This window comes from Lissotriton helveticus, chromosome 2_1 (genome assembly GCF_964261635.1).
Source record: "Lissotriton helveticus chromosome 2_1, aLisHel1.1, whole genome shotgun sequence".
Classification (NCBI taxonomy): domain Eukaryota; kingdom Metazoa; phylum Chordata; class Amphibia; order Caudata; family Salamandridae; genus Lissotriton; species Lissotriton helveticus.
This window is the reverse complement of record NC_136059.1, coordinates 614707992-614730037: the sequence shown is the minus strand read 5'-3', so window position 1 is coordinate 614730037 and position 22046 is coordinate 614707992. Positions and strand designations below refer to the sequence as shown.

The 22046-nt window shown below is 44.3% G+C and overlaps 1 long non-coding RNA gene across 1 annotated transcript; it reads right to left on the bottom strand.

Annotated features, from left to right (window-relative positions):
* Window positions 1–1451: 1451 nt before the first annotated feature.
* Window positions 1452–2409, bottom strand: LOC144819451 (uncharacterized). The gene is made up of 3 exons (XR_013607376.1): window positions 2336–2409; window positions 2168–2241; window positions 1452–1636 (listed from the first exon to the last, which is right to left on the bottom strand). It is a non-coding gene; the product is annotated as an uncharacterized LOC144819451 (long non-coding RNA).
* Between the last annotated feature and the right edge of the window lie 19637 nt (window positions 2410–22046).

Below are 22046 nucleotides of genomic sequence, written 5' to 3'. Positions count from 1 at the left end.
GTGGCGTGCTTGAGGGCGGTCATGTTGTCTGTGGTCGGGTTTTTTCGCCAGGCTTTCTCAAGGGTACGGCAGTTCTTCTTGGAGTTCTTGAGGTCGTCGTTGAACCAGGAGGCTTTCTTGCTTCCGGGCCTGCTGAGATGGTTTTTCAGGGGTGCGAGGTCATCAGCGCAGTTGGTGATCCACTGTGTGAGGTTGTTGGCTGCTTGGTTGGGGTCCGTTGATCTGGTGGGAGGGTTCTGGTTCAGTGATGTGGTAAGCTGGTCGGTGGTGATCTTGTTCCAGCTCCTGCGGGGAACCTGTTGTGGGCGGTGGTGAGTCGTGGTCTTTCTGAAGCTGAAGTGGACGCAGCTGTGGTCTGTCCAGTGTAGTCCGGTGGAGTGGCTGAAGGAGATGTACTTGCTGGAGGAGAAGATTGGGTCGAGCGTGTGTCCGGCGTAGTGGGTGGGGGTGTTCACCAGTTGCTTGAGTCCAAGGTTGGCGAGGTTGTCCAGCAGGGTGGTGGTGTTGTTGTCGTTGTTGTTCTCCAGGTGGAAGTTGAGGTCCCCTAGGAGGATGTAGTCAGCGGAGGGGAGGGCGTGCGGGCTGATGAAGTCTGCGATGTCTTCGCTGAATTGTGTGCGGAGTCCTGGGGGTCGGTAGATGAGGGTGCCTCTGAGTGTGGTCTTGGGGTCAGTGTGTATCTGGAAGTGAAGGTGTTCGGCGGTTGTGAGGGTGTCGTCGGAGCTGGTCGTGATGCGGATGGTGTTCTTGTAGACGATGGCGATGCCTCCTCCTGTCTGGTTGACGCGGTCCCTTCGGGTGATCTTGTATCCGTCGGGGATGGCTATGGCGATGTCGGGCGCTGAGGAGGTGTTCATCCAGGTTTCTGTGAGGAAGGCGACGTCCGGAGATGTGGTGTCGAGCAGGTTCCATAGTTCCACGGCGTGTCTGTGGACGGAGCGGGTGTTGAGCAGAATGCACTTCAGGTGGTTGTTGTTGGTGCTCGGCTTAGCGGGGGCGGGAGCCGTGCAGGTCCGGATGCAGGAGAACTTGCAGGATCGGCAGGTGGAGGGTCTGTGGGTGCGTCCTGGGGAGGTTCGGTGGCAGCTGGGGAGTCGGCCGGTGTTGAGTGCACTGAGGGTGGCGGCGTCGTACGTCTGGCGGGTGGGATGGCATCTGCGGGGGCCAGGGGGTCTGGCGCTGGGCGCGGACGGGCGTAGACGGGCTTGCCTTTGGCGTGCCCGCTGCGCATGAACGCTGCACGTACGTGCGGACTCTGCCATAAATGGACGACGCCAGTCGTCTCAATTAGTTACTCTTAAAAAATGTATATTCTTCACTCAAAAAAGCTCAAAAGGCACTTAAATGTTATCACACCTTCGTATATATTAGTGACAACTTCATGTAAGACATGATTCATCATTATATTTAAAAACAAAACAAAATATCACATTGCACTATGTATTACAGTGTCAAACGTTTTCATAAATCATACATTGGTGGTCAATGTTAAATGATTATCTAATTTGCAATCTCAAAAACAATTCAAATAAAAATCCCAATGCATTTCGGGTTCCAAGAAACGAACCCTTCTTCAGGGGGTGTGTCAGTTGTTTGTAAAGTACAGGCAATATCCAAGTATTCTGTCCACAGGAACCTACAACACAATTTAATTCAATTGGTAACATGTTGATGTGAGGTATTAGTTTTGTCAAGAAAGCTGTACATATATTAACATGAATATCAATGCTAATGTAGAATTTGCACTCTTAAAAAATAGAATTGAAGTGAAATAGAAAAAATCAACAACGTGCTTATTACAATGTGAAAACCACAGTGGGTAGTCCGAAACCAAAGCTGCCAACCATTCTTTTGCAAAATTAACTGCTGCCACTAGGTGATAAAAAAGAGACCCAAAACTCCTTGTGTCTAAAATAGTGATTAAGTTGTTAAAGATCATGTATTCTGGTCCATAGGTGTCTTACCAATCTCAGTGGTCAGATTTGCGCGCTGAAATATATCACTTGAAGCGATTAAATGTAAAGCTGAGAGTGATTTTCTGCCAACACGCAGGTCTGTCTACAATGGAGCCTCCCTTGCGTGTTTAAACTGTAACGAGTGAGAGTTAATGAACACTCGATTATGTTACTCTAAGATTCCCTATAGGTGGAAAGATAAAGACGCTTACCGCAAACCTTGTCTTGGTTTACAACGTAACCGTCGGTAGAAAGTGAAAAGCTCCCAGTATTCTCCCCTACACGTCTGTAAAGTCATAATTATAAACAAACTTAAAATCTGGTTCTCCCAGTCTAATTGAAAATGTGGTGCAGTATCCGCTCTCGTGTTTAATCCTCACCAGAATTCTAGCGTTCCTCGGACTGCAAACAAAGTTAACCAGCGTGTGTGGGTGTTCCGCGTTAGGCTACAAGCTAGCCCTGCGTGCTTTGCTTATTTAAAGGCGTAGAGTACCATTTTATGGTTATCATGTACTGAGTTCGAGACTCAAGGCGGTGTGCTAAAAAAAGTGCAGTATATAACTTATTCTCTACACCCTGTGCTAAAAATGAATCAAATGTCACAACACATTTCTAAACGAAGTGGAGATGTAACCCGTTTGCCAATATTTCTCGAGTGTTGCATAGATCATACTGCTATTTTTTCAAAACAACAATTAAAATATAACTTTATTGTTCACCGCGCTGTGCTCTACTAAATGTGTTAAGTGTTGTAATCTGGAGATTAAATATAAGAGGCCATCAGCCCTTCTTTTGTTCAAGTGTCATCCTAGCTGGGCACTGTCTTGAGCCGAGTGTATGACTTTACAATGCATGCCTTTACTATTCATGGTAAGTATAATTATGTTAAGTAAAGCCCATATATATTACCTACTGGCGGTCGCCAGTAGGTACTTATAGTTACAACCTAGTTTCCATAGGAAAAGCATTTTTGATTTGCTAATAACTTTGGCGTCGTTTTACGAATCTCCCCCAAAAAAAGGTAACCTAGGTCAGCTCCTATCCTGAGAGTTTGGGGGTGATTCGTCAAGGGGGTTGAGAAATAAGGGGGGGTCCCAAAACACGTTTTCCCATGTTAATTTCCATAGAAAATTTTGCGGCGAGCTACAGCCCGAACTGCTGAACGGAATAACCCCAAATTTGGAAGAAAGGTAGAGCTTGGTTCAGAAAGCGACCTTTTTTTTAAATTGTGTAAATCCGTTCAGTAGTTTTAGAGAAATTTAAAAAATAGGAGTCAATAAATCGATTTCCCATGGGAAACTTTGTGCAAGGCTACAGCTGAAAGTACTGAACAGAATTACCCCAAATTTGGCACAAAGATAGTGTGTTGGTCAGAAAGCAACCTTGTTTTAAATGGTGTAAATCCGTTCAGTAGTTGTCGAGAAATTAAAAAAATAAAAGATTTGATATCTGGGCGGAGTCTAAGTCCCGTGCACCAGCTTCACTGTGATTGGCTGCCAACATTCCAAACCAGGAAGTGTTGGCAGCCATCTTGTGGCTCGGTAGAAGCAAGTCGCTAGAAAACAGAGAAACAAATGTAGAAAACAAGAGAAGGGGGCAGGGTAGGAACACCCTGACCCCCTAGGCTTGCTATGGGGTCCCAGAAGGACCCCCAGGGCCCCCCCAAAAAAAAGAAATTGGCGCAATTCATGCGGGGGTCGCGGGTTCCTGTGTTTTATTTTAACGAGACCCCGGGGTGGGCTAGGTCTCGGGGGAATTTTTTCAAAAAAAATTGCGGGGGCTGGCAGGGACTGCGGGTCCCTCTGTGGTCCCCGCAGTCCCTGGGCTTGCTGGGGTCCCTGCAGTCCCGGGGCTTTACTCATGTTGGGAGGGGTGTTGCACGGCTCCTCTCCTGGAGCCCTCCATGTGCGTATAACTTTGGCGTCGTTTGACAAATGTTTAAGAAATTTCCCAAAACGTTTCTCTTTTTTGATCAGCTCCTATTTTGAAAGTCTAGGGGTGATTGGTCATGGGGGGGCTGATAAAAAAGGGGGTCCCAACACGTGTTTTCTCAATGCATTTTCCATACGAAACTTTAGACAAGGCTACAGGTGAAACTGCTGAACAAAATTATGCCAAATTTGGCCGGGAGAAAGGTCTTGGTGCAGAAAGCGCACTTTTGTAGAAATGGTGTAAAACCGTTCAGTAGTGTTTTGAGATATTAACAGAAAAAAATATATATATAGGGTGGGTGCCTAACTACGTAGCACGAGCTTGCCTCTGATAAGCTGCTAACACTTCAAACTAGGAAGTGTTAGTAGCCATCTTGTGCCTCGCATCGTGTGAAAATATAAAAGAAAGATTCTGGGGGCAATTTAATATAGCAGCGCTCTGTGTAATGATGATTTGGTCGCAGTGAAGGTTTAAGATTTATTAACAATAAAGGAGAAACAGGTGAGCGCCAGGCAGCACGACTTCCACTCCAGGATACCAGTAGGAAGATAACCCTTTCACGCTCCCTGTGCCCAACATCACCACTTTGCAGCTATGCCTTTAGAAGCCAGTCCGTTGGCTCGCTGCTTTCTACTTTTGCGAACTAGTACGCTGTTGTGCCTGTGCCTCTGCGAGCTACTACGCTGCTGTTCCTTTGGGAGCAGACGGCGCGTAGTTCTGCGTCTGTGAGTCGAGCGGACAGGCCGCAGTTGTCCCTCTGCGAGCCTGGGTGCGAACTGTTCATAAGTCACACTATTGAAAAGCCATTTTGGGATTCAGTCCATCAGCTGGCATCTGTCTGAGGCATTTCTGAAAACATACTAGAGTTCTTTCTGTGAGAGATCCCCTTTCACACTGCGTCTCCCCACATTAGCATACCCCCAACAACCTTCTTGGGCCCGGAAGTGTCCCTGTGTGAACCATTAATAAAAAGATTCTTGTGAGGTTGGACAAATAACATTTTTAGTCATGTATAGATTTACATATAAAACATTTTATTTAAACTAAACAACAACAAATACAACTATGTACAGCCGTGGCGTGTCATCGCTGGTCCATTTGTGATTCACAGCCTGCAAGACAAAAAGAAAGATAACATGGTACGTCATGCGTCCAACAAAGGAGGTAGAAAGAGAGACAAAAAGTGAAAGGGAGAAGAAGAGAGAAAGAGTGAGAGAGAGGAAGACAGAGAAAGAGAGCTATAGTAAGAGAGAGAAAGAGTAAGATACAAGGAAGAGAGAAAGAGAAACAGTGTGAGAGAGAGGAAGAGAGAGAGAAAGGGTGAGTGAGAGGAAGAGAGAGAGAGAAAGAGTGAGAGAGAGGAAGAGAAAAGAGGGAGCTACAAGGAAGAGGAAAACAGTGTGAGAGAGAGGAAGACAGAGAAAGAGAGAGAAAGATTGAGCTACGAGGAAGAGAGGAAGAGAGAATCAGTGTAAGAGAGAGTGAGAGAGAGATAAAGAGTGAGAGAGAGAGAAGGAGTGAGAGAGGAAAAGAGAAAGAGTGAGAGAGAGGAATCCAGAGAAAGAGAGAAAGAGTGAGGCAGAGAGGAAGACAACAAGAGAAACAGTGTGAGAGAGAGGAAGAGAGAGAGATAAAGAGAGAAACAGTGTGAGAGAGAGGAAGAGAGAGATAAAGAGTGAGAGACAGGAAGAGAGAGAACGTGAGAGAGGGAGAGAGAGAAAGAGTGTGAGAGAGGAAGAGAGAAAGAAAGAATGAGAGAGAGAGAGTAAGAGACAGAAAGAGAGAAAGTATGAGAGAGAGAAAGGAAGAGATGGAGAGGGGGTGTTGACACTGGAGAAAAACTTCGCAGCTCACCTTTGTGCCACCAGTGTGTTTCCAACCACGTGCTGGGAGATAGTGCAGCCCTCAAGTTTAGTGATCTGAAAGATAGTATAGAATTAGTAATTGCAGTGTACATACACGTGCACACTCGTAATTCTCTGTTTCGCCAATGCGCAATGAAGCTGGTGCACCCCATCCACTCCCACTGCTTGGAGGTGTCAGTGCGCTCTTGTGCGCCCAGACTGCTGCACACTATCCACTCCCACCGCCCAGAGGTGACTGCCTGCTGCTGCAGAAAGAATTCTCTCTGCTCACCTTCCGCCACCGGTGGGTGTGTAAGAGGGTCCATCATGTGCCGAAACAACTTTCACATGTGTTGAGGATAGCCACGCATCATCGCAGATTTTTCGCGCGTTCAGCTCTGGGGGTGTTGGGGGGGGTGAACGTTGATTTGTGATTCACAGCCTGTTAGATAAACATCAAGGAGAGAGGAAGAGAGAGAGAGAAAGAAAAAAAGGTGAGCAGAAGACAGAAAGAGAGAAATAGTGAGAGGAAGGGAAAGAAAAAGAAAGAAAGTGAGAAGAAGACAGAGAGAAAGAGTAAAAATGACAAAGAGAGAGAGAGAAACAGTGAGAGAGAGGAAGACAGAGAGAAAGAGTGTGAGAAAGAGGAACAGAGAAACAGAGGAAGAATGTGAGAGAGAGAAACAGTGTAAGAGGAAGAGGGAGCTAGAAAGAGTATGAGGGAGAGAAAGGAAGAGATGAGGAGGGATACTGAGTGCCACCACTGTATACAAAACCGTCACAGCTTACCTTTACGCCTCCGCTCTGTCTTAAACCACGTGCCATGACCTAGTGGTACTCTCAAGCTCCCACATCTGAAAGATAGTACAGAATTTGTAATGGCAGAGCAGAGCAGGGTTGGTTTAGAATTCAAAATCCGCGCAATCATGCTAAAAAAAAAGTGGCCCACATTTGCATATTGCCTTTCCTCAAAACACTGCTTCTGCAAAATGTTATTTAAAAAAGAGTGGAGGAGATACAAAAAGATGCAGGGATTCGTTTACATTGGTGACTTAAAAACAAGTGATGCCAATTCTGCTCAGGCCCCCTGCCCTGCTATGTATGCTATGTATGCATATATTAATGGGCCGGCCCGGCGAGAGAAAGAAAGTGACACCTCTGCCTGTTGCTAAACGTGAGGTAATGACGCCCGCCTACCTCCAGAAAGACCATTCAGACACCCACTGGGCCGCTGGCTGTATCTGAACAACAGCAACACTGCCCAAATCTGCCCCTCAGACTGCTCCAAAAAGCAGCCCACAGTTGGAACTGGGCACCAGCCCCTTGGGCATTGCACCAGTGCCCGCGGTACCAATCCGACTCTGTGGCAGAGTATATATGAGTGCGTACGCCTAAATCCCTCTGCCGCCTTTCTGCATTCAGGGTGCAGTATACCATCCACTCCCACTGCCCGACGCCGCACACCAAGAACTCACTTCTCACTGTGGCTCAATGGTTAGAGTGGCAGAACCTGATGCAGAGGTCTAGCCCGGGACCAGGGTTCAATTCCCCGCCTTGGCGGGTCTTGAGCTCAAAAAAATTCCACGGACCATATAATTCTCGCCTCGGTGCCTATTCCAATCATGGAGTCCCACTCTGCAACTCTGGGCAATAGCTTGCTTAATCTCCCCAACGGCCCCCACAACGCTAAGGATGCCTGGCCTCCACCTTGGGGGTGCCCAGGAGTGGACACCTCACGGGGAAAGCCAGGATGGGTTCCACAGCGGTATTCGTACAAGCGCCTTGAGACCCTTGAGGGTGAGTAGTGCGCTATACAAGTATCAATTTACATTTACATTTACATTTACGTTTTCCTGGTCAGGGCACTCTCCACATCATGCAGCTCCGTTCTGCAAGCTAACAGGTCTCACATTTGGTGCAAAATCTTGAAATCACCATGGCAGAGGACATACCAGTGCACCTATCATCATCGCAGTCTTTACACCCGCTCACTGCTTGCGGTGCTACTAACTCAGTGAGAAGTGAGGCCCTGCACTATAAACTCTAAAAAGGCGTAGAGCACTTGCGCCCGGTCTTTTATATTAGCAGGGTCACGTGTCTTGTGACGCCTGTGCTGGATGGGTGTTGTGTGGGTGTATACCAGCCGTGAGGGAGTGGCTGTTCAGTGTTGCCAGATTGGGCTAGATCACGCACAATTGGGCTATATTTTTTCCAGTTGTGTGGTAACATTTTGGTTTGTGCTAGTTGCCAGATTATAAATATATATACAACGCACTAGCAAAGTAATATGTTAAGTGCTTTACTAGACAAAGATTTATTTGGCAGCTTGCTGCAACATCAATTCCAATGCATTTATCACCTGCTTGACGCTGTCCCTGCCTCTTCTTCCTAAAAGTAGCAATTTTGGGCTACTTTTTGGTTGGCTTTGGGCTAAAGAATGCTTAAAAAATGTGATAACACTGTACAATGGTATACTAACAACTAGACCTGTGACCAGCAGATGCCTACAATGAAAATCTGGGTCATGTAGCGTTGTTGTCCTTCTCTGTAAGCATAAGCGGTGTGGACTGGCCTGGAGTATGCCAGTCCACCATGAGGCTGTGGAGAATGACTGTGGTGCTATGGGCGTGGCTCCGTTGTGAGCTCTATGAGGAATCAAGTGATGCGGGCAGTGTTGCCAGATTGGGCTAGGTCACGCACAATTGGGCTATATTTTGCTGGTTGTGTGGTAAAATTTTGGTTTGTGCTAGTTGCCAGATTATAAATATATATACAGTGCTCCTGCAAAGTAGAATGTTAAAGAGCTTTATTAGACAAATATTTACTTGGCATCCTGCTGCAACATCAATTCCAATGCATTCACCGCCTGCTTGCCCCTGTCCCTACCCCTCCTTCCCTAAAGTAGAAATACTGGGCTACTTTGGGCTACTTTTTGGTTGGCTTTGGGCTATAGAAAGCTTAAAAATCTGATAACACTGGATGTGGGTGTCCGTGTTGTAGTGCTGCCATCACCCGGGTTGTAAAAATCAAAGTGTCACTCTGTGAGCCAAGTCCAACAATATGGCCAACATGGAAAATACAGGGAATCACTAACCCTATATTCATCCATAGTTCCATACAAGAAAGATGGTGGATATGAGACATCTGTGTGGATATGAATGTTTATTGCACATTCAGTGGAGTGTTGCAGCTGTAGCAATACTGGCCATGGAAAGTTGAAGTTTCACTTTTTGGCACATGCAGGGCAGCCAATTAGAGACAAGCTTGTTGTTGGAGTCAGGATGCGCCAACATATGTACTTATACAATCACTGCGACGATCCTAACACACTTATAAATTCACTATACACTCAGTTTGCAGTACTCTAATGATGCAGTCTCTATGTACGTACTTGTACAATGACCGAGACAGAGTTATATAACTAAAGTTTTTCCCCACTGTCAAAGGTAAGATGGTTGCATACCCTGTCCAGAGTATTATGTAATATGGTAGGGCCCAGGAGCAGCATGTTGCATGCATAATGAACACACGACACAAATAGATAGTTGAACTGGGTACGGGCATGTGCGCTTGACTCCTTTTTATTACCAGGGTCACTTGTCCAGTGACATCTGTGGTGGATATGTGTGGGGTGATTGTAAGCCAACCATCCAGGAAGGGTTGGTGCTGGCAACAAGTACAACCGTAATCATTGGATCACACACAGAGATTCAATCATCAAGGGTCAATGATTTGTGCTGCACTAAGGTACGGGTACCAGATATGAAATAATTAGGCTCTCCGGTTTTAGGTTTAAACTTATAATAACTGATAAAACCCCACAGGAAGGGAAATAGCCCTCACCAGTGTAAACATATAAACACTGGAAGAAAAACACCTGCACAACCACAAACTAAATGACATTCAAAGAAAGAAAAAGGAGAATGAAATAGTCATTTTTATTTCTTCTTGAAGAGGCCAATACAATGTAACTTTGTTATATAAGGTAGCAGTAAGAAAGACTGGGCTAACAATATTCTGCTTGAGTTTTGTTGTTCAGGGATGTCACTAAAATATTGTTTCTTCTTTCTTTTTTCAGTTTTGTGGTCTTTGGTCTAAAGATACAGGTGTTAGAACATGTATTAGGTGTTGTTTATTAATTTGATAAAGTGTAGAGAATCATGAAATATCAAAATCATATTTGATTTTTTGTGCTACGTTTAAGTCTTTCATTGATAGGAAAAATGTAGGTTTCATAAGAATCTTTCCCAATATGTACCATCACATTTACCCACAGAGAATGGGTAAAACTCTTGATACATCTTTTCTAGTGAGTCAATATTGATTGTAGGTAAATTTCCAAACACCACAGTCTTTAAACATTCACTGCAAGGTATAGTGACAGGTATATGTGAAAAGAATGCAGTCACAAATCATCTGGGATACTAGTGAAAACATGACAACAGACTTTTGGAAAACATGGAATGCAGTGTCACTTGGAATGCTGCTGCAAAAAGTTCTTACTAAGTTCAACAAAGATTTGAGTGATATTGTTTGTATTTGCAGTGAAATGGTTGTGTGATGACCTGTCAAAATCAATACCTGATCCTTGCCACTTGTTAGATGGTATGCTGAAAGCATCTTTACAATCTTCAGAGTTAATGAAGAATGCTATTAACTTTTTAGTCCATTCTGGTGCACTATCTTGTTATGCGGTTAAACTAAAATGCTAATATTTCTCATTTTGTGCTTTGAGTGGCATCAAAGAAGAAGTCATCACAACTGTGTCACTTAGCTGGTGGTTCTCAGCCCTAGAGGCCCTGAATGTTATATTATCCATGTGGCAACCGTTTACAGAACTTTTGCTGAGTGATGATGCCAAAGAAGACAAGAAATGTGAGGATCTTTGGTCACATATTGATAGTGAATTGAAAAAAGTATACTCTACTGCATTCTTCGATTTTTACAGGAACGCATGACTGCTGAAGTGGACATAGTAAAAAAAACTAGACTCTGAAAACACCTTTTTGTACCAAGTGTTCAGCATTATTGGTGTTCATGTGAAACATCTCCTTGAGAATAGGCTGGGCGACACTTTTAGTGACTTTGGCACTGCAACGTGTCCCATGTTAGAGTGCTTGCCACTTGGTAAGCAAAGAAATGTTGAGGAGCAAGTCAGGAAATTGTATTTTGCAATGTATGAGATATAGCCCTTTACCAACCATGGCATTTGAAGTCAATAAAGCCTCACTGTAGATGCACCCAGTGCAACGCATATGTTGCAGAACCTGTTGCAGAGAATAATAAACGCTGCCATAGCAACAGGGCTTCCCGGTCGTGGTCCACGGCCAAGATAGTGCCTATTTTCAAAAAAGGGAACAGGGACAGTCCCCAAAGTTATCGTCCAATCTCATTAATAGATGTTACTGCTAAAGTCCTAGGACGTATTGTTCTTAACCGGTTGACATTCTAGGCAGAGGACCAGAAGGTCATCACTGATGTACAATACGGGTTCAGGGCAAGTAGATCGACCACAGATCAATGTTTAAATCTATACCTACTGGTGGCAAAATATACCATCTCTAGCACTGAGGCGGTCTTTCTTGCCTTTATGGACCTTACAGCAGCTTTCGACTGCGTCAATAGGGAGAAGTTATGGGATCTATTGAGTAAACTAGGGGAAGACCAAGAATTAATAAAGATCATGAAAGCCCTCCACTGGAATACCTCACCTAAAGTGAGGTATAATACAGAGGGGGGATGCACCGAGCCCTTTACCTGCACTAGCGGTGTACGGCAGGGGTACATTTTGGCCCCATTTTTGTTCTCCCTATATATAAACGGTTTGAAACAAGCCCTACTAGGCCTAAAGGTAGATTCACCGAGAGTAGGAAATAGTGCAATCCCGGTTCTGCTTTATGCAGACGATGCGGTCTTTCTGGCACGTACTCCACTGGGCCTACAGAGACTGATTAATGGCTTTGTGGATTTTATGAACAACTTAGATTTATGTGCCAACTTGTCCAAGTCGTACATACTAGAAGCGGGTAGGAAAGAGACAAAAAAGCTATAACTACAGAATAGGCGCCCACAATTTAGAGAAGAATCAGACCTTCTCATACTTAGGCATTTTATTCGATGGGCACTTAAATTTTAAAGCTCTAATAGAAGAAAGAGGTAACAAGTTCGCAGCCAGCACAGGGGCAATCATGAACTTCAGTAGCAGGCTCGGACGCTGGTCCCCAGAACAAATTATGAATTTATATAATTCAATCTGTCACGCCAAAGCGGTATATGGGGCGGAACTCTAGGGATTCGCGGGGGCAGAGAAGCTACAGATAGGGGGAAATAAATTCATGAGACGAATGCTTAAGCTGCCACAGTGTGTCCCTGCTTACATTGTTCATGAATAACTGGGTGCGGCCCTTCACATAGAGGATAAGGTTCAGGTCAGACCCCTGCTAGCTTGGTTAAAAATTTGGAATAATCCGGAAGCAGAACTGGCCAGACAGATAATTAAGGATTGTTTGGGCAGGGATAGTGGAATGAATATCCCATGGCTAAAATACTTGAAGGACACTTTTGAAGCTATTGGCCTTAAAGATCTTTTCACCAACCCAGATGGAATCACATGGGGGGACAAGGCAAAAGCAAAAGCGGGTTTTTTCATGTACAAAGCCGCTTCCAGAGAAGATAGGGACTGGAATAAAAACTTGGTGAAAGCTTACGGGCTGGTGAGGACCTCTGATGGAATAGAACCATACCTGTCCCTTTTATATAATCCCCAGGATAGATTTTTAATAACACGTTTTAGGCTCAACGTTTCACACTATTTATTAGCCGAACCGGCGGGTTTTAGTACTGTTATGGAGTCAAAGGGTCCCTGCGGCTGCAATCAACGATCTCCGCAGGATACCCTTCATTTTGTATTATTGTGCCCTTTTTATTCACTACCGAGGCGCTGATTTCTAGTCGATTTGTTGACAAATAACAAATTTCAACAGGCTAAGGTGGCCCTCCTATATTTGCAAATGGCCCAAGACCCCCTGACCTTACTCTCTATCACAAGTTTTTTAAGACTGGCAGTCTAGCTAAGAGAGACAAGAGAAGGCTCCCCCCCCCCCCCCCCCCCCGAGATACATGTGAGCAAAAAGGCTTGGAGGGGACTGGTAGTAATTGGATTGTAAATAGATCAACTTGTTAAGTAGTCTGGAATGAAGAATGTATATACATGATACTGTTTTTTATCTGTACTTTTACGAGACAAGATAGATCTGTTGAAGAGCCCCCCCGAGACATACACGAGCAAAAAGGCGGGGAGGGGACTGGTAGTAATTGGATTTTAAATAGATCAACTTGTGAAGTAGCTAGGAATGAAGAATGTATATACATGATACTGTTTTTAATCTGTACTTTTATGGTGTTTGCTAATGCCGAATTAAGTTTCTTTGATTGATTGACCTGTCGCAGAGAATCACAATCTTCAGGTGCACCAGTATTGGCATGGAAAGCTATGTCAGTGCCCAGAGTTAGCAATTTGTGTACTGGCTATTTTGGCATTGCCTGCCTCATGTGCCAATGTTGAGAAGGCCTGTTCACAGATAAAAGGTTACGTGGGAAGGAAAGAGCGAGCATGCATGACCAAAGACTCACTGAGGAAGTATTGTATGGTGTAATACAACACGCTTGATTTGTAAAAATGTATTTGGAACTCATATACACTATCTATATACCATCAGTGCCTTCACCATCAGTGCAGAAAGCAAGCAATAATAAAAGCAAATAGTTCCATAAACACCGGAAAAACACTGTTTTGTTGTTTTTAATGACGTGAAAATGTGTAAACACTGATAACCACTGTTTTTTTAAGGTACTGAAATCACTTGAAAACATTGGAAAAAAACACCAGAATTTACCAAAAATAGAAACTGAAAACAGGAAAGCCTAGAAATAATACAGAAAAGATTCTGTCGTAAAGGGTTCATGACTTGTGGTACACTGAGGTAGGACAGCAGATGTGAAATTATACACAAAATATTTTATCATAAAGGGTTGTAGTGACCACTCCACAGACGTATTTGAAATTTCAGTTATAACTTATTGATAACTTCGTCCAGCTATAAAAAAAGGTGCAAGTACGATCTCTGCCACATCAAATCCGGCATCGTAACGTTCTCCACCTCTCGGGTGCAGTAGTCAACACTGACATCGAGGAATGTTTTTAATCACTTCCTCTTGACAAAGTTCGAGGACATAGAGTACAATTCTCGCTGTAATAAATAAAGCATGTCTCAATTTAAATTTTGAGCTCTTCTGACCGCAGTGTAGGTGTTTGGAACAAAAGATGAAACATTTATGGAATATACTGTCGAAATATGTAGGTTTCAGGGTCTTTCGTAGGATCCAATTTCTCGATGTGAAAGCATCTTCAGGCTGAAGCTGTACAAGTTTTTGCTAAGTGTCTTCTGTGAAATTTCCTCCCACATTTCTTTCAATTCTGTCTTCTCAGACTTAGTAATATATGACGTGACATAGCGAGCAACAACAATTGAGTTATCTGTAACATATTGTATGTCCACATCTTCAAAATCACAGGATTGTAATCATTAATGTACTTCGAATTGTCTGCTCTTTTTATATTATAAGTATTTTTGGGTGATTTTCGAGTGATAATATGCCTCAGTGCTGACATAAAACTGTTCACTCTTCCTTCCAATGACTTATGGTGCACTGAGTGAGTAGTACCTTTGACGCTCATCGTGTACGTACCCTGTGATGATGTGCGGTCGGGGGCGGCCGCACTCAGATCAATGTCTTTTTGTCTATTGAATTCTGCCTCAATAAGGCACGTGGCGATGACTTACAGTGCACTGAGTTAGTAGTACCTTCGGCGTTCAGCGTGTACGGAACCTGCGATGATGTGTGGTCCGGGGGAGCCACACTGGGAACAATGTCTTTTGTCTATTAAATTCTGCCATAATAAGGCCACGTGGCGATGACGTATGGTGCACTGAGTTAGTAGTACCTTTGGCACTGAGCGTGTACGTACCTTGTGATGATGCGTGATCTGGGGGGCCGCACTCAGACCAATGTCTTTTGAATTCTGCCTTAATAAGGCCACGTGGCGATGACTTATGATGCACTGAGTTAGTGGAACATGAAGCACTCAGCGTGTGTGCACCCTGCGATGATGCGTGGTCTGAGTTCGCTGTGCCGCTGAGTTCACAGGGGGCCTGTGTCAGAAAGACTCGCGGTCATGGCGGCAGCCACGTGGCAGGGTGAGGCCCACCGCTCTGGCAGACGCGGTGGTCTTCACAGTTCACAAGTGAACAACGTCCAGAGCCCCGGCTTATTTATTCATACTCCTATGCGAGTGCTGTACATTGGACCAACCCACTGCGCTTCCACTTCCAAGGGAGGACAACACAGCTACATGTCCGAGATTTCCGCACTGCCTGAGGTAACATGGTTGCGGCTATTGTGCACAACACTACAAGCACCAGCACTATATGTACACCTGGAGAGGTTTGTGATCTGCATAGTGTGGTCGGTGCACCACATCACATCTACACTTGGTATTGTGTGCATTATTACTATTGATGGATGAGTTGCGTCCTTCACACATACTTGCTTGCCATATCTGCCAACATTCAAGTATTGTGTGGCTGAGGGACCATGCCGTTTTTGGAAGGTCCGCTATCCTGTTCTGCGCTGTCTTGGTGGTAGTAGGGAGAGGGGTGGTCCAGGGGGAACGTCCTGAGGCTGGTAGCAGTGAGTGTTGTGGCCTTTATGGGTGTTTGAGTTGCGTGATCAGTAACTCTATGACATATGTTGCGGTTCAGATGTGATTCTGGGCTGCGATCCCTTTCACATTGAAGGTAGTCATCCTGGTTTAGCTGTATATTATTACCGTTAGTTGTTGTTCTCATTTGTGACGATTTTTTTTGTGGAAGCTAGTGCTGGAAAACTTGGGATATCTGCTGTTTTCACTAGGTTCATGATAAAGTGATCATTTAAAATCACTGAAAAAACTGTTGGTTTAAAGAAGATTATAATTAGAAATTAGCATTTAAAAAAACACAAAAATTCACTGAAAAAAAATAGGTTTAAGGGACGTTATAGTTACCAATTAGTATTTAAAAAACCTTTGAAATTCATGTAAAAAAACATAGGTTTCAGGGACATTATAGTTAGTTGGACATTTCACTCATACAAAACTATAGAAATTCCGCAGTTAGAGTTAGTTGAGCTAACTATAACTCCCGCCCTCGCAATGCACTGCTGATGACGTCACATATTACATCATTCATGACATGGTCAGTGACATCACTGGTGACATCACTGATGACATCATCCACGTGAAAATCTGATGCACCTCCTCATACCTTAATAAAACCTTTGATACATCCACTCTAAAATACAGACTACCATTTTCGAAAGAATAGAGACACCAATGCCAGTTACTACGTATGCACTGACGGATTCCTAAGTCTACACACACATCCTCTCATTCATGTATGCAGTCACCCATAGAAGCTGTGACTCATCAATACAACACTATAATAGGTACTGATACACCGATACAAACACTCACACACCACCACTCATCCAGAGTTACTCAAACACATAGTCAGTCATGCAAAGAATCAATCACACTTCTATTTACTCACCTATACAGTTATACACACTTAATCATACAGATACTAACATATACTTACTCTCTTATACAATCACTGATACAAGTACACACTGATCAAATGCAGCCACTCTCACAATCACTGGCTCTCATCTATAGTCATTTATATACTCCAACTCTCACAGGCACTGTGTTTTACATATGTAGTTACTTGGACATGTTGCACTGAGATATATGCATTCACTCACCAACACGCCCATACACACACTCACCCACTCATACAGCTGTTTCCACATGCACTATTGAACCCATACACCCAGTGAGTCAAAACTGTGGACAAACCTGTCAACCCACACGGTGCCACCGTGTGACACACAATATTGGCTCCCATCACAGAGTCACCGGGTGAGTAGCCAATAGCACACAGTGACAAAAAAACTGAAAATAGTGGTTTTCCAGCTTATTTTCTGAGGCTTTGAACTGCTGAAGTCAATTAAGGGGTGTGAAAACACCCCAGGACACCAGCACCAGGCAGGATTTTGGGTGGTCAGGGAATTTGGGGGCGATGTGGGGTGGGGTTAAAAATGCCTTGTAGGTACTTCTCGGCACGAGGCCCCGTCCTTCAAAGCCCCGCCCCCTTCTCACACGGTGGCATTGTTCTTCAAGTTGGCAGGTATGTGTGGGGCTAAACAAAACAAAGATCGCTCCAGCATGTGAATTAACCACTACAACTATCTTGCCGTTATTATCTCCTGAAAATTCCTGGGGTTTTAAAAAGTTAAATATAGAAGTTAACTGTCAGGTTTCGCTTTTCATCACTCCACCAATCTTGACTCCATCCCCGCTCGACTGCCACACCTTGACCCCAAATCTATGGGCTCAAGGGCAAATGTTTTCCATTTCAATCACTGGTTGTCGCTGACCCTGACTTGGGTCACAGTGGGTGTGCAGGATTGTTGTCAAACCCCATAAATATGGGCAGGGCGGGGCTAAGCACATGGGGCAGTTCACCGCAGAGTCACATTATACTGAGATGAGGCTGATAATGAAGTCGGCGGAAACACGTCATCGCAGTTCCAATCTCCTTGAGGAGTGATGTGCTAGTGTGCCTAATTGATGCACTTGGAGTGATGCATTGGCTTGACGCCTGTAAACATGTTCTGTTTTCACTTCGTTTTTCTTTTCTCTAATAGGCTGTCTGTTCTCCTCTCCCATACATCCGTCATTTTGAACATTCGCTTCCATCAGCACACTGAATTATCTGCCCATCAGGCTAGACAATTCTGCTCTACTTAGGGGCTGAAGCTCCCCCGGGAGAATAGATTATATTGATTGAAGCTACAAGGCCGTCTTTACCTTGTCTAAGTCATTAATCTGCATCGCCTTCAGGCGGATCAATGGGGCACTGACTAACCCAGGTGAACTGGGCTTTGACATTTTGATGTTTTTTACACTCTGGCTGAGGGCACGATGCTGCTTAGAAGGCCGGGGCAGAGGCCGCGTGAGAGAAGGGCGCTGTGGCGAATGAGCCTTTGAAGACAGGGCACAGCTTCGGTGCTCCTGCGGCACCATTTGAAAATGAAGGGAGAAATGCGTCTGTTTGTCGTTCTGCTGGTATTTTTCCACTCCGTAGCATTTCGGCATTTAACAACAATATGACGATACAACTGTGCACCTTTGGTTACTACATGGGCATGATTGAATGAATGGAATTCTTTTGTATAGCGCATACTCAGAAATGTTTCACCTGCAGCCTTTTGCCTCTGAGCCAGCTCGGTTGTGGTAAGCGTCACAAACACTGTTTCTGACAGTTGCTTCACAAAATCAGGGGGGAAAAGTTGCAAATGTCAGAACGGGTCAGCGTTTAATGCCCCGATTATTACCAGCAGTCTTCATAGCTCTTAGTCCACTCCTACTCGTCCTTGTCACGTTCATTGCACCTTGAGGTGGCTCCACCTCCGAAAAAACACCGGGGAATTCTTGGCAAGCCCGAGGCACCCTCCAGGATGAGTAGGACTGAGAGTAATGTCTAGCACGGACTGAGCGGTGGCATTTGGAGCAGAGAAGAAGAGGATTTTGCACTGAATGGGCCAAATTCTCTCGAGGTACTGAGCAACAGAAAAAACAATGGCAGCGAACATATCTGCTCCACAAATTCGCAAGGCAATCCTGTACTGAGGGACACCTATGAGGCGACATGAAAGAACAATCCAACAAATCCGCTCCTTGCAATAATTTGGACACAAGAACAATAAATGTTCAACATTCTCTTCAACCCCTCTGCATACAGGACAGTTGTTGCTACCCCCGGACTACCTTCCCATTTGACTGTGAATGTGAATGTAGCAAGGGTAAGTGTCCCCAACCTAGACCTTAAATAAATTGAGTATGTAAAAGGAGGTTTAATCTTGTCCATATAGTTCTCAAAGGCGGAAAAGTGGCTTGAACTCTAAAGCATTCTGTCATACGCTCCAAACCTGCCTGATTGGGCAGTTTTACTTCCTCGTGGTCTCAATAGATGAGCTTCAGGTTTTTATTACAGATGGTGTGATAGTCTTGCAAGCCCATAGAATTAAATAACTGTTTTACATAATCCAGCCACGTACAAACAGTTTTATCTACATCACGCATAATTAAAGATCAACTTCTGCAAAGTGGAATATATATGATACATAGGGTGCACAAGCCGCTGCACAGTGCCTTGGGTAAAAGAAGACTCCTGTGAGGCACTCTGCCTCTGCTGAGGGCTACACAAGGTTCAGGTCCGCTTCGATTCTGGAGCAGGGCCAGTACAGCAGCAAACCAGTCTCAATTGCACAATAGATTAAAACTATTGCAATCAGAATTAGAAAAAGAAAATGAAACTGGGATAAAATAGGCACGTCTACATTAACGTACAAGACTTTAACTGAGAAAACTAAATATAAATGTCAATTAAAAAAAATCAAGATTGGAGAACAGAGCTCAAATTAATTTGATGAGAGAAATGTAAAAGCTGAAACCCTTGCCACTGCAATTAGTATTAAAATGTGCATCCTATCTAGGGTGCACAATACGTCTCAAATGTGCAGGGTCAGACGCACAACCAGCAATAAACTACTGAAGCCGGTTTCCAGAGTCCCTGATCTATAATAGTGTTAGGGACAAGATAGACTCTTGAGGAACCGCTAGTAGAAGGGTTGGGGTTGAGTGTCAGAGGTTGAGATCTGGTCGATAAGATATTGGAGGACTGGATAATAGAGCTAAACAAGGTGAAGAGAAGGGATGATAGTTGACTTTAGGGTAAGAGTATATCCTGGCAATCTATGCTAGGAACATTGGGTGTGCCCATGACCCCTGCCCTGCGACCTCTGCACTGACCCCATTTCATCCAAAATCTGCAGGTCACAGCTGCATACCTGATCCCCACCACCTGCTTGCTCCCCACATTCAGACCACTGATTGCTGAAACACAGAAAAATCTCAGGCAATAAAAGATAGCAAAGCTGAAGGGAGGAGTGTGGGGTGGGGGAGAAAGGATAGCCATACACAGGGGCTAGGGGAGAGAAAGGAAACACGCAAAGTAGGAGGGAACCTGGACTTGCAGCTCAGAGACCTGTGACTACTCTGCCTGCTGCCGCCTCACTTCTCTGACCTGACACAGCAGATCTCAAGACAGCCCACCCCATGCTTCAGGCTAAACATAGCAATGCCTTGCCTGTTTCTATACGTATCAATATTAATAAAAAACTGCAAATGGAAAAAGGGGAGCTACTGTTTTTATCCAGTGGCTTTCGGGATGTTATTTATAACCTCTCAAAAAGATACCATTCAAGTGTCAAAAAACATCCCAGGCCTTTTAGTGAGTGAAATGCCTGTCACACTCACCACAACACACAGTGAACTGTGCTTAGCGACTAACAAACACGTAATAAGAATCAATGCAATGCTACTCGTATTTACTTTGAAAGGATGAACGGCTGAGTCAGCCCTGCAAGGTATGTTCTGTTCCATATAGGTACTCTGATATTGGCTCAGGTAGTCACCTAACCCTTCACCTATATTCTCCCTACCATTACACTACATACCGGTTCTTAGTACTGACCTTTTACCTCGTTACGGTGATGTCCAAAGATGACATGGGGTTTTCTCCGAAAAGCTTAAGTCTCATTAATTATGCATGAGGATTGTTGGAATCACAGCAGATCAGCATGACTACCAACTCCTGCATAATAACTATGTATAAGGGTCATTATTTCCCTCATCCCAGTCCGACATGACACAGCAAGGTATATCTCCAAGGGATACCACTTTGGGTATATATGCATCATCTCTTGCTGAGATAGTCAGAGGAGAAAAGGACTTCCATGCCGACACACTGACGCGAGACGCTGAGGCTCCTATGTTAAAAAGTTTTATACCGCGCACGGTCACCAAATGGTTTCATGGCGCTCATAGACAAAGCGGGAGGAAGGCATAGAGGTTATTCGTGGGCTAGCTGGAAAAGGTGGGTATTGAGAAGTTTGCGGAAACAAGTGTAATTAGGACAGAGTCGAATAGTAGAAGGAAGGGAGTTCCAGGTAGAAGGGGCAAGATAAGAAAAACATAAGCCACCATGTTTTTTCCGTTTGAACCTGGGGACGGTTAAGAGGTTGTGAGCAGAGGACCGAAGATTCCTCAAAGGAATGTGGCGTTTAAGGCTGAGGGAAGTGAAAGCTGGGGCAAGACCAAGGAGTGACTTAAAAACAGTACATCCTAGTTTGAAAATACATCGAGAGGCTACCGGGAGCCAGTGCAGATACTCCAGCTCACAGTGGTCTAATATCCCTTGCAGGGTGTTCAACTTGAGACCAAGACGGGGTCCCACATTCTGTCACTTCAGGTAACGGGGTTGACTTTATCCTAGAGGGATACTTGGCTTTACTACCACATGCATTCTAGGTACTCTTAGGTACATCTAGTTAGGGACGCATCGTAGGAGTACACATTCTACTGTCCTGTATTTTTTATACTTGGCTGTATTCATTGTTTTAGCAAGATGGTAGAAATCCACCACCCTTTTAATCTGTTAATGCTTATAATCATTTATATCTGTTACTGTCTAATGGTTGTTTCAGCACACCTATTTTACACTAAAATAACGCTGGTTCAATAAATGCTTATTGAAAAACATCCCCACCGTTTATTCTGTGTATTTCTCTGGGACGAAGTGAGCACGAGTGACTGAGCGAAAAGTAGTACACTGTGTCCACGATTCTGAGGGATCAGGATTGTCATGTTCAATAGTTGCCAAGAACTATTCTCTCCTTGGTAAGAGGAGTATCTAGTGGTACTGTGAGCTAGCTGGTATACAGGCTGACATATTCGGTAAGGATGTCCAGACTCAGTCTGACTCCAATCTTACTGTATATGTTGTCTAAACGTGTAGAACCTATATAGGTTAATAGGAACTACACAACAGGTATACAAAGATGTCAAAGAGACAGCAAAAAATTATGTCTGGAAAGGCTCGAATCAATCATTTCTAACTACTGCAGAATCCATTGGCAGCATTCCACTCCATCATTTTTAGCCCATCCGAGGAATTACAGCAGGGGTCTAACCATATGTAAAATCAGTTTTGGCAGCAGAGAACCAATCATATGCAAATCCGCCATGACATCTAACATTTTGATGTTGGACCAGGTTGCTAGGAGCCTTGCTCTGGGAAAAAGAAAAAGT